This window comes from Ailuropoda melanoleuca, chromosome X (genome assembly GCF_002007445.2).
Source record: "Ailuropoda melanoleuca isolate Jingjing chromosome X, ASM200744v2, whole genome shotgun sequence".
NCBI lineage: Eukaryota > Metazoa > Chordata > Mammalia > Carnivora > Ursidae > Ailuropoda > Ailuropoda melanoleuca.
The window spans coordinates 58,165,314-58,178,311 of NC_048238.1; the positions used below are offsets into that span (position 1 = coordinate 58,165,314).

Sequence of the window (12,998 nt, forward strand, 5' to 3'; positions counted from 1 at the left end):
TTAGTGCAAAAATCATTAAAGATTGTTTTTATAATTCAGTTTTTGTGTCCAGGAATCTTTTCACTTTTCTTTTATATCCTGCTCCCACTATCTACTTTTATCTTTCCAATTCTAACAAATTCATTCACATCAAAGTTTTCAGCTAACTATATTTCTAAGAGTGTCAGGATTTGAAAATCAAGACTCAGGAAGAAGGGAATGCTTGTCTCCAAAGGACTTGTGTTTCAGGCATTAGTGAAGAAAGTATTTTGAGGCAGAGTCCTACAGATACTTCCTATAATGTACTGTGAAGGTATGTCCTGGCATGAGGTTGGACCTGCATTAATATATTTCTTTCTCCCATGGTCTTTGTGAAAAGTTCCCTTGCTCTGATCTAAAATACTACTTAAGTCTTGGAAATTGTCTTCAGTTGCCCCTTGTTCAAGTTTCAGGAGTGCTGCTGCTAGTGGTGGTATGTTAGGTGTCTAGTACAATGTGGTGCTGGGCTCTGGAGCTCTGAGGCTCCTTGGAACACCACCTTCAACAGTCTGTTGCTAAGGGTCTGAGCTACAGGAAATCAAGCTCTTTTCACCCAATTATCCTTAACCACTGAGAGGAAATGGGGGTTTACTTGCACTTCCTGGCCCAGGACTCTGGGGGGAATGGGGAGAGGGTGAACAGGAAGTGGGAGGTGAGTTAGGTATCTTCAAGTTTTTCTTAAAGTGTAGAGTATTTATTTTAATCTCAGGGATTTAAAGGTCTACATGTCTAAGAATACCCTAGGCGGAGGTCGTTCCCCCCTTTGAACTCTCCTATTGGGAGCTACCTAAGGGCAACTGTAGGTAAGGAGTGTTTACTTTGGTACCTGAACACTACAACTGAGGACCTGAGAGAAAGGATCACAGTGAAGATTGCGGTGGTCCACTGTCTATGAAAGGGGCCAGAAGACACATAGCTTCTGCAAAAGTCTCCATAAACAAATAGATCATGTATTGTCACAAACTCAAAGCTTAGTGCAACCACAAGATTGGAAGACAATGCACAGTGGCCCTATAAATAGAAACAAGAGTTTCTTTGCTAAGTGTGAAGCTTAGCAGGCTTTATGTACAACCCATAGCATAGTTCTGCATCATTAATCAGAGAGAGAGAGAGAGAGAGAGAGAGACTGAGCACCAGTGAGCTTACTAGCTCAAGCTACCCCCTGGAAAACGGAAATGTTCAGTGTGCACAGAGGCTTGCGTATTTCATTCTGACATCTCACTACCATGTTTTCCAACATGGTAGTGGTTAGGTAATGCTGAGAATTTTTTCTTTTCTTTTTTTTTCCTTTTGCTATCTTTATTTTTCTTTTGGCTTTTTAATTTTTTTTTCTTTTTATTCTTTCCCCCCTTCCCTTTTCCGTATCTCCCTCTCTCCCCCTTCTTTTCTTTCTTTTCTTTTCTTTTCTTTCTTTTCTTTCTTTTTCTTTTTTTCTTTCTTTCTCTTTCTTTCTTTATCTCCTTTCCGTTTGTCTGTATTTCTTTTCTTTTCTTTTCTTTTCTCTTCTTCTTTTTTTTTTTTTTGGTAGTGAAAAAAGATTGTATTGATTTTTTCTCAGAACAGGGAGCTGGAATTGATGCATATATCAGTAGCATCCTTGTTGGAGTGGCTGTCACTTGAATTTGTTGGAGATTGCTGGAGAAAACAGAAAGAAACTGAAACGGTAGGCTCCTTTTTTAATGAATAATTAGATCTTATCTGAGCCTTTTACTATTAATATCTAGAATTGGTCTCTTCACATCAGGTTCTGGATAACCTGTCAGATCTAAGGGTGGAATGGATATCATGAACCTGGACCATCCTTGTATATCATTTCCTTAGTATTTGCACAAACAAAAATAATTATACAGTTGGCTGCTTGATGTGGGAGTGGGAGGTAACTTAGAATGAGGAGAAATGTAAGTTTGATATGGAGATATTTTTCCTAATGTGTTTCACTCAACTGATATTGAATAAAATAGCCCCATGGACATTTGTAATTTAACCAACTCTGTATTAAGTAGAGTTATTTGCAGAATGTGCAGGATGTTTTTTATCTACTCTTTATTGTAACTTTTTGGAGGTGATATTTTTATCTGCTAAATGATTAAAATGGTTAGGTTTCTGTTAGTTTTTAAATGAGCTATGATTAAAAAATAAGAACTGTAATGTCTCAGGACCTTTACTAACATGAATGAATATCCTTATCAGCTTGGATAAGTTACATATTTTTACTGCGAATGTGAACTGTAGTTAATGTTAGGTGTAGAGATTCTGCTTTCAAAGAATGTGCTCCAGAACAATAATGACAACAAAACACAATTATAATGAGAGAAAAGAAATATAGAGACAAGATATATTGTTGCTTTGTTTCTCATAGATAAGCTGTATCTATCAGAATAATCGGTACATAAAAAAACAACAATGAGCTAAATGATTGTAGGTTAAATTTACATTTTTGGATATTCATAACCAACTTATTTTGAAAAAATGTAAGTAAAATTGTTTCCTGGTTTGCATGTTGTTTCGCTTTTGTGCTCAAGTAGAAATATTGAGGAAGGTGCCTTCTAACTTTAAACCAAATGACGGGGTTGTCAGTAACATGTAACTGTTAGGAGATGCATTCAGAGATTATAAAAAAAGAAATGATGGATTTCCAGCATGACCCCTGATGAAATCTCAAATGACTTTCCTGCTCCTTTCTCTGCTGTCAACAATGGTGTGCATGGACTTCATTTTATTTTATTATTTTTTATTTTTTTTAAAGATTTTATTTATTTATTCGACAGAGATAGAGACAGCCAGTGAGAGAGAGAACACAAGCAGGGGGAGTGGGAGAGGAAGAAGCAGGCTCATAGCGGAAGAGCCTGATGTGGGGCTTGATCCCATAACGCCGGGATCACGCCCTGAGCCGAAGGCAGACGCTTAACCACTGTGCCACCCAGGCGCCCCTTCATTTTATTTTTTTATTAATTTTTTCATGGGCTTCATTTTATACTGCTCTGACCTTTTCAGGGAAGAAAAAAAGTATAATTTTATTCAACTAGAACTACATTTGTTAGAGAGCTTTGGATCATTCAGCAAGGAGTATTTCTTTCCTTCAGCTGCTGTAAATATCAGGTATTGTGGCAAAGGCATTAATCTTATAAATAGGATTCAAGTTTTTCAGCTGAAGGAAAGATTCCACCAGCTACACTAGCAAATAGTTGGATCACATAAAAACCATCCTTCAAGAAGTTTGTGTCCGGGGGGGCGGACTTTTTTTCACTATAGAAAATATTCTTTGCACTTGTAAACACATGTACTGTTCTATCTTGCTATATATTTTCAGCAATATTTCTGTCAGACAGTAATCATCTTATATATCTATTCTGCTTGGGCCGGTATGATATGGTACTGAATATTGCAAAGGTGAATAGATACAAGGTGGTACATTGACTCCTCCAAAAAATTCACTGGATTTTCATCTAGAGACCCTTAAGAATGAATGAACTCAATTTTTCCCCTTTGCACTAGGTAACTGAAATGAATAGGAAAAAAAAGCATGCTTTCTGGATTCCTCTCATAGACAGTCTTGACGTTAATAAGATACTCAGAACCAGAAAGGGAATTTAACTCTCTTCTGAACCCTAGCTAATCCTGAAAGGACCAGAGATAGTGCTCTTTCCCTTGGCCATTAAAGTGACCTCCCAAAAGCCTTTTCCTTGTGCCATAGGTCTAGAGAATCAGTCTGGAGATCCTGAGTCAAAGAAAATTGTCAGAAACAGATTCAAATCTTGTCACTGATGGGAGCAATGGAAAACATTTAAGATTCTTTTATGCTTTGAAAAACGGCATATTTTGACAGTATGCATTTTACAATTGGAAAAAACTGAGGCTCAGATAATTGAAATAACTGGGCCAAGTACCTCTATGAGTCTATGACAGACAAAAGACTACAACCTACATCTCTGACACCTCATCCAGTGCTCATTTCACTTTTTCTTACTGCTTCACAAGGCTTGAGGATTAAGAGACACACATATTATTCATTGGGAAATGTTAAAAGATGTCATTTTGAAATCATTCAAAAATGAAGAGGCACACCCTTCAGGCTTCTCCCAAGGACCCTATAATGCAGCAAATTTTACTTTGCTGGGCTTTACCACTGCTTCCTTGCAAGAGTAGGAGATAATTATTCTACTATGCCCACAGGAAAAGAAAAACTAAAATGAAAATGAATATGCACAATATGCTATAATACAACATTAACACAGACCTGGCCATGTACTGGATGCTTATTTGCTATATCACATGCCAGGGCAATACTTTGGCCAAGCTATAAGACAACAGAAAGTACTCAGGAAGTCTAAGTTCTAGGAGATTCCAAGTTTGAGTAGAGTCAAGATTACAGGGAAAGCATAAAGGCAAAACAGACTTAGAATAAAGTGTGAGGAAGTTAATACAATAATTAGTGGCATGTGAATCCAGAAGAGGATGCAGTCATTAGTGGCTTAAGTATTACTGCTTATCATATAACGACATGATATCTGGGGTTTGAAAATTACAGTGGGTTCTCTAGATATAGTCATTAAAAGATAATCCAGAGAGGGGAGTGTGCCTCAGAGGAATAACTTTTACTTGCAGCAATGACTACATTAGCATACACTATGAATCAAGATGCAGACAGAGTTCCAGAGAAATAATCAGAAGTACAGGTTTTTAACCAAAACCAAGTCTGTATAGATTCTGAAGATGGATATGGGGCAAGAAATTCACTAAATCTAATTAGCTAGTGAAGAAACAAAGGTTTAAACCATTGGCCATGATCATTTGGTAAATCATGTTAAGAATGGCTCCCAGTAAGAGCATGAGCCTAGCCTTCCCATTCAGGCTCAACTGTATCTTGGACAGCCTAATTACTGTCTCATTAGGTCCCTAAAATATATTCAAATGTCATCCATTAATTCAAAAAGCCATTCAATTCCTTTCTTACTTCTTGACAATATATTTGTTTCTTCTATCAGCTTTTGCTCAATGTCACACTATTTATGGAAGGGAATGGCAAGGTTTCCTCCACATTTTCAGCAATAGAAGAAAGCATTTAGGGGCACCTGGGTGGCACAGCGGTTAAGCGTCTGCCTTCGGCTCAGGGCGTGATCCCGGTGTTATGGGATCGAGCCCCACATCAGGCTCCTCTGCATGGAGCCTGCTTCTTCCTCTCCCACTCCCCCTGCTTGTGTTCCCTCTCTCGCTGGCTGTCTCTATCTCTGTCGAATAAATAAATAAAATCTTTTAAAAAAAGAAGAAAGCATTTAATTTTGTTATAATTATAAATACTTAGCTAAAATTATTTTCAGCTTTACTCGGCAGGTCACATTCAGTTATTTCTATAAAGCTAACAACATATTACCACATATTTCCTTTTTAAAGTTTTTATTTAAATTCCAGTTAGTTAACATATAGTTTAATATTAGTTGCAGGTGTACAATTTAGTGATTCAACACTTCCACACAACACCCCATGCCCATCACAACAAGTGCACTCCTTAATCCCCATGTCCTATTTTACCCATCCCCACCACTCACCTCACCTCTGGTAGCCATCACTTTGTTCTCTATAGTTAAGAGTCTGTTCCTTGGTTTGCTTCCCTCTCTATTTTTTCCCTATATGCTCCTTTGTTTTGTTTCTTGAATTCCACATATGAGTGAAATCACGTGGTATTTGTCTTTCTCTGACTAATTTCACTTAGCATAATATTCCTTAGTTCCATGCACATCGTTGCAAATGAAATTATTTCATTCTTTTTATGGCTAAGTAATATTCCATCATTTGTGTGTGTGTGTGTGTGTGTGTGTGTGTGTGTGTGTGTATTCATCAGTAGACAGATACTTGGGCTGTTTCTATAATTTTGCTATGGTAGATAATGCTACTATAAACATATAAACATCAGGTGCATGTATCCCTTCAAATCAGTATTTTGTATCCTTTGGGTAAATACCTAGTAGTGCAATTGCTGGGTGATATCTCGTAGTTTTGATTTTCATTTCCCTGATGTTCAGTGATGTTGAGCATCTGTGCATGTGACTGTTAGCCATCTGTATGTCTTCTTTGGAAGAATGTCTATTCATGTTTTCTGCCCATTTTTAATTGGATTATTCAATTTTGGGGTGTTTAGTTTTAAAAATTCTTTATTGATTTTGGATACTAACCCTTTATCAGATATGCCATTTAAAAATATCTTCTCCCATTCCATAGGTTGCCTTTTAGCTTTGACAATTGTTTCCTTCTCTGTTCAGAAGATTTTATTTTGATGAAGTCCCAATAGTTTATTATTTGCTTTTGTTTCCCTTGCCTCAGGAGACATATCTAGGAAAAATGTGCTATGACTAATATCAAAGAGGTTACTGCCTGTGTCCTTCTCTAGGATTTCTGTGGCTTCATGTCTCATATTCAAGTCTTTAATCTTTTCTGAATTTATTTTTATGTATGATGTAAAAAAAATGGTCCAGTTCATTCTTTTGCACTTTGCTGTCCAGTTTTTCCACATTTGTTGAATGGACTTTTTTCCCATTGGGTATTCTTTCCTTCTTTGTTGGAGATTAATTAATTGGCCATATAGTTGTGGGGTCATTTCTGGGTTTTTAATTCTGTTCTGTTGATCTACATGTCTATTTTTGTGCCAGTACCATACTGTTTTGATCACTACTGCTTTGTAATATAACTTGAAGTCTAGAATTGTGAAGCTTAATTTATAACAGAAAATGTTTCTGTAGTTTGTCATCGTCTTACTTTATTCACCTTCATAATCATGGTGGCTTTATTTATACATAGTGAGGTGACATCAATCAGAAATATCAAGAAAACATTTTCTTCTGTAGGTTTAGAATTAAGTGGGTGTTTAAAAAAACACACCTGATGGATAATAAATCAGTCTGTCTTTTACATGTCATTTATTTTCTGGCACACAATTTAGTCTGACATATTCAAAATAGAGGATCTACTCAAAATATTTAGTTTTAAAGAACCAACTCACAGAGCACCTTATGTCACCTAAAAATGATTATATACTCTAAGCAGTAAATCATTACCATTAATGTTATCCTATAAATAAAGTGTAAGAATTATTTTATTATATAAAAATAAATAATTAACTTATAAGAAATATCTGGTAAAAGAAGTGAGAGACCTGTACTTTGAAAACTATAAAATACTGATGAAAGAAATTGAAGATGATACAAAGAAATGGAAAGATATTCTATACTCACGGATTGGAAGAGCAAATGTTAAAATGTCTATACTACCCAAAGCAATCTACATATTTAATGCAGTCCTTATCAAAATACCAAGAGCAATTTTCACAGAGCTAAAACAAACATCCTAAAGTTTGTATGGAACACAAAAGACCCCGAATAGCCAAGGCTATTATTGTTGTTTAATCTTTTTTTCCACTGCATTCTAAGGTATTAACAGATTTCTCTTTTTTCTAAGAATGTTGGGGTTAAATTTATGTGTTACTGATTTTTAATATTTCATAAAGCTCAATATAATAAAAGAAAGTTTGGTCACTTGACCTAGCATTAGTCCCTCTGTGGAAGAACTACTGAAAATAGAAATATCTGTTTTTGTTTTCAAAAGCAGGCACATCCACATCAAGCCATCTGGTACAGTACTGCCTTTTCCTCTGAAAGTCTATCACATCCAAAAGCTTATCAGGACTAAAAAAGAAAAAATTATTTGTGATTACTTTCACACCAATGGATATAATAAAACTAACTCGATGATTATTTACCTAGCTGAGGCAAGTATGAATATGACAGAGAGTTAAGTGGCTAGTCTAGATAACCAATCCAGATGAATTAAAGAAAGTTGATTGGGGGCCTGAGTCACCCAGAGTGGGTGATCATCCATTAGATTTTGGGCTACCCATCTTTGTTCTGGCCATTTGCTGAAAGGTCCTCTTGGTCACAGAGGATAGAGTAAACTTTCCTCAATTTTGGACGATGAAATTTGATTAAGCAAAACGCTATGAAGATATTTTGCAATTTGCAGAGAGAACAGTGATGTTTATCAGAATTCACAGAGTGAGACCTGTGTCGTATTTGACATAGAATTACTTATTAATAACCATACTGGTTCTAAGTTAAAGTTGTGAGAATTTCACATCTATAAATGCCATCTGCATGCCTAAGCCTTTCCTAGGGGGGAAGAATCACTCTTTAAAGTTACATAAACTGAGGGCTTCAGAGGGGAGGGGGGTAGGGGAATAGGATAGGCTGGTGATGGGTAGTAAGGAGGGCACGTATTGCATGGTGCACTGGGTGTTATATGCAACTAATGAATCATCGAACTTTACATCAAAAATAAATAAATAAAAATTAAAAATTATTTAAAAATAAAAATAAATAAATAAAATAAAATAAAAAATAAAAACTGTGTAACCTCTTGGAATCAATAAATTTGAAAATCTCTGTGACCTGGTTCAATCAGGTAGAGATACTAAGTTTTATTACCCTGGATTATAAGCTACTTTCTTACTGGGACTTGGGCCAAGCATAGCTGGAGTGAAAACCTAGGCTAAACCAATATCTGGAGAATATGGGTATGATGGTTAATCATGCTGGCTCTCCCCAAATGCTGTGGAATCTCCAATATGTGGGATGCTTTAATACACTAAATAAAGATACATTTTCCCCCCAGACTTTTCATTTAGCAACACATTTGGGAATTTTTTTGAAAAAAATTTTGGATACATATACAGTTAAATTGCTGGTGAACCACCATAATATACTGCCCTTCAAAGCCTGTATCATGTTGCATAGGAAAATTTAAGTCTAAAATCAATGTTTTCATGTGTTAACCCCCTTGTTCATATTGAAATATGAAATATTAAGAAGTGGTTATCAGTTCATTATCTTTTTCTGTAAATTTTCAGCACATTTATTAAAAAGATAGAATTTATTTATTTTCAAATCTAAAAATTTGTTTTCAAAATAAAGTTTTAGTTTTACATAACCCTTTTGTGGTATGGAGTCATTTTTAGGTTTGAAAAATCCACTTTGGAATGTAAATTGGTTTTTATTTCCTAAGCATGCTGACTTCATTTTTCTTCATGGAGAATTCTGAGTGTTTGGCCTTGGTCTATTCTCACTGCTCTGGGAAGCCAATAAGGTTTTTATAGCAAAGGAAAAATAATCAGAATTCTCCAATGTGATTTTGGGGTTTATAAGTACATTTAGTGCTTCCCACCATGGACTAAGAGTCTACCTGAAATCCGTGCTATACCCAACCTTTTTATTTCTCCCCAAAGAACTTATACCCTATTCTAAAATGATTATCTTCCTAGTAATGATTCCAGAAAAAGCTAATAAGCATCTGAGCAGCTACCTAGAGTCTATCAGCTTTTGGTGCCTGTCTACTACTGGCTCTAACTCTGATTTTACGTTCTCTGTCATCAAAAATAATAATGGTTCTTATTTATTGTGCACTTATGATGTACTGAGCACTGGGCAAGACATCTTATATTTTTACAATAACTCTATTATTTCCCCTGTTTTATAGATGAGGAAACAAAAAATTAAACAACTTGCCCAAAGTTGTATACCTGTCTTGGTTGCATTTCAAACAGTTCTATTTGTTGCTAAGCTTTTTCCATTAAGCTATACTGTGTATGTATGATACAGCTTTATTTCACTATTTTGAGAATCAAGATTATTAATAATAGAGAGAAGATGTACCAATTTCAAAATAGGTTGTTCTTTTATTAGATTTAGGTTAGGTGAACTGAGAAATGGGGGAGAGTAAAACACATAAAATAAGGAATAAAATAGATTGAAAAATGGGGATCATAGAAAACATAGATGAAATACTTTCTCTTTGGCCAAAGTTTATGGTGATTACTATTTTTCAAGTGTAGTATGAGTAATAATAGGAGTCATATAAGATATCCTGTACCCTTATAGAGCTTCTTTGCTTGGGGAGGATAAAGTAGCACATATTAAATCTGACTATACAAAAGGAATTTAGAAAAAGGTATATGACTTCATAACACAGTTTGCATTAAACAGAAAGTCATCATCCCCATTCACATTTAAGCTTCTGTGACACAAAAAGGAAATCATATTAGAGATTTCGCAAAATATTTGTTTTCTTATATTATGCTAATCTATGTTATGCTGAGTTTAGAGCAAAGGTACTGAATTCCAGATATAAGGCTATATCAGATAGTAGGACAGAATGTGTGGTTTTAGATGCAAGTCAAAATCTACACAAGGAAAAGGCTCAGAAGAAAATTATACATAGAGAATCTCTAAAACATGTCCAGAAGAATAGATTTATTGATGTGTATGCTTATTTGTTGTCTTCCAACTTCACTCTATATTAGTTATAGGGCACCTAAACTAGAAAGAAAAACATTATATCCTTCACACACAACATTGAAGCTACACACCAACCATCAGAAGAGAAGGTAGATTGCTTTGGGTAGTATAGACATGTTAACAAAATTTGTCTTTCCAATCCATGAACATGGAATGTTCTGCTCCATTTGTGTGTGTGTGTGTGTGTGTGTCCTTTTCAATTTCTTTTGGAAGTGTTTTATAGTTTTCAGAGTGCTGATCTTTTACCTCACTGGTTAGGTTTATTCCTAGGTATCTTTTTTTTTGGTGCAATTGTAAATGGGATCAATTCTTTGATTTCCCTTTCTGCTGCTTCATTATTGGTGTGTAGAAATGCAACAGATGTCTGTATGCTGATTTTATTTTACTTTATCTTTTAAAGATTTTTGTTTATTTATTTGAGAGAGAGAGAGTTTGTGTGGGGGGGGGCAGAGGGAAAGGGAGCCAGAGAAGGAGACTCCCCAGTGAGCAGGGAGTCCTACCTGGGGCTCAATCCCAAGACTCTGAGATCATGACCTAGCTGAAGGCAGACACTTAACCAACTGAGCCACCCAACAGCCCCTGCACATTGATTTTATATCTTGTGTCTTTACTGAATTCGTGTATCAGTTCCAGTAATTTTTTTATGAAGTCTTTTAGGTTTCCTACAGAGTATCATGCCATCTGTGAATAGTGAAAGTTTGACTTCTTCCTTGTTAATTTGGATGCCTTTTATTTCTTTTTATTGTCTGATTGTGGAGGCTAGGATTTCCAGTACTATTTTAAATAACAATGGTGAGAGTGGACATCCCTGTTTTGTTCCTGACAGTAGAGGAAAAGCTCTCAGTTTTCCCCATTGAGGATGATATTAGCCATGGTTTTTTCATATATGGGCTCTATGATGTTGAGGTATGTTTCCTCTATCCCTACTTTGTTAAGGGTTTTTATGAAGAAGGGATGCTGTATTTTATCAAATGCTTCTTCTGCATCTATTGAGAGGATCATATGGTTCTTATCCTTTCTTTTATTAAGGTGGTATATCACATCATTTGATTTGCAGATATTGAACCACCCCTGGAGTCCAGGAATAAATCCCACTTGATTGTGGTGAATAATTATTTTAATGTACTGTTGGATTTGATTTGCTAGTATCTTGTTGAGAACTTTTGCATCCATGTTCATCAGGGATATTGGCCCAGAGTTCTCCTTTTTAATGGAGTCTTTGTCTGGTTTTAGAATCAAGGTAATGCTGGCCTTGTAGAGGAATTTGGAAGTTTTCTTTCCATTTTCATTTTTTGGAACAGTTTGAGAAGAATAGATATTACCTCTCCTTTAAATGGCTGGTGATGTGTAGTAAGGAGGGCACGTATTGCATGATGCACTGGGTGTTATATGCAAGTAATGAATCATCGAACTTTACATAAAAAACCAAGGATGTATTGTATGGTGACTAACATAATATAATAAAAAATATTATTATAATTTAAAAAAATAAATAAATGTGTGGTAGAATTCCTCTGGGAAGCCACCTGGCCTGGACTTTTGTTTGTTGGGAGATTTTTGATTACTGATTAAATTTCTTTGCCTGTTATGTGTCTGTTCAAGTTTTCTGTTTCTTCCTGTTAAAGTTTTGGTACTTTGTACGTTTCTAGGATTTTATCCATTTCTTCCAGATTGCCAGTTTGTTGGCATATAATTTTTCGTAATATTGTCTTATGATTGCTTGTATTTCTTCGGTGTTTGTTGTGATCTCTCTTCTTTCATTCATAGTTTTATTTACTTGCATCCTTTCTCTTTTCTTTTTGATAAGTCTGGCTAGGGTTTTATCAATTTTATTAATCCTTTAAAAGAATCAGCTCTTAGCTTTGTTGATTGGTTCTACTGGGTTTTTTGTTTGTTTGTTTCTATATCATTAATTTTTGCATTAATCTTTATTATTTCCCTTAGTCTGCTGGTTTTAGGCTTTATTTACTGTTCCTTTTCTAGCTCCTTTAGGTGTAAGTTTAGGTTGTGTCTTTGAGATTTTCTTGCTTCTTGAGGTAGGTCTGTATTGTTATATACTTTCCTCTTATGACCACCTTTGCTGCATTCCAAAAGTTCTGGACTGTCATGTTTTCATTTTCATTTGAGTCCATGTATTTTTTTTAAATTTCTTCTTTAATTTCCTGGTTTACCATTCATTCTTTAGTAGAATATTCTTTAACTCCCATGCAATCTACACATTTAATGCAATCCCTATCAAAATACCACCAACATTTTTCACAGAACTAGAATAAACAATCCAAAAATTTCTGTGGAAACACAGAAAACCCCAAATAGCCAAAGCAATCTTGAAAAAGAAAAGCAAAGGTGGAGACATTAAAAGTCTGGACTTCAGGCTATATTACAAAACTGTAGTTACCAAGAGAGTTTGGTACTGGCACAAAAACAGACACATAGATCAATGGAACAGAATGGAAAACCAAAACTGGACGCATGAATTGATGGTCAACTAACATTCAACAAAGCAGGAATGAATATCCAATGGAAAAAAGTCTCTTCAACAAATGGTGTTGGGAAAACTGGGCAGCAACACACAGAAGAATGAAAGTGGTCCGCTTTTTTATACCATACACAAAAATAATTTCAAAATGGATGAAAGGCCTA

General features: G+C 35.3%; 1 protein-coding gene across 9 annotated transcripts in view; it reads left to right on the plus strand.

Moving 5' to 3' along the window:
- Positions 1-1,097: 1,097 nt before the first annotated feature.
- The window catches only part of GPR174 (G protein-coupled receptor 174), a 68,470-nt gene continuing 56,569 nt past the window's right edge, over positions 1,098-12,998 (plus strand). For all 9 annotated transcript variants that reach the window (XR_004622333.1, XR_004622334.1, XR_004622335.1 and 6 more), the window contains exons 1-2: positions 1,098-1,270; positions 1,577-1,681. The gene's annotated coding sequence lies outside the window, so the exon portion shown is untranslated. The remainder of the gene's footprint in view (positions 1,271-1,576; positions 1,682-12,998) is intronic.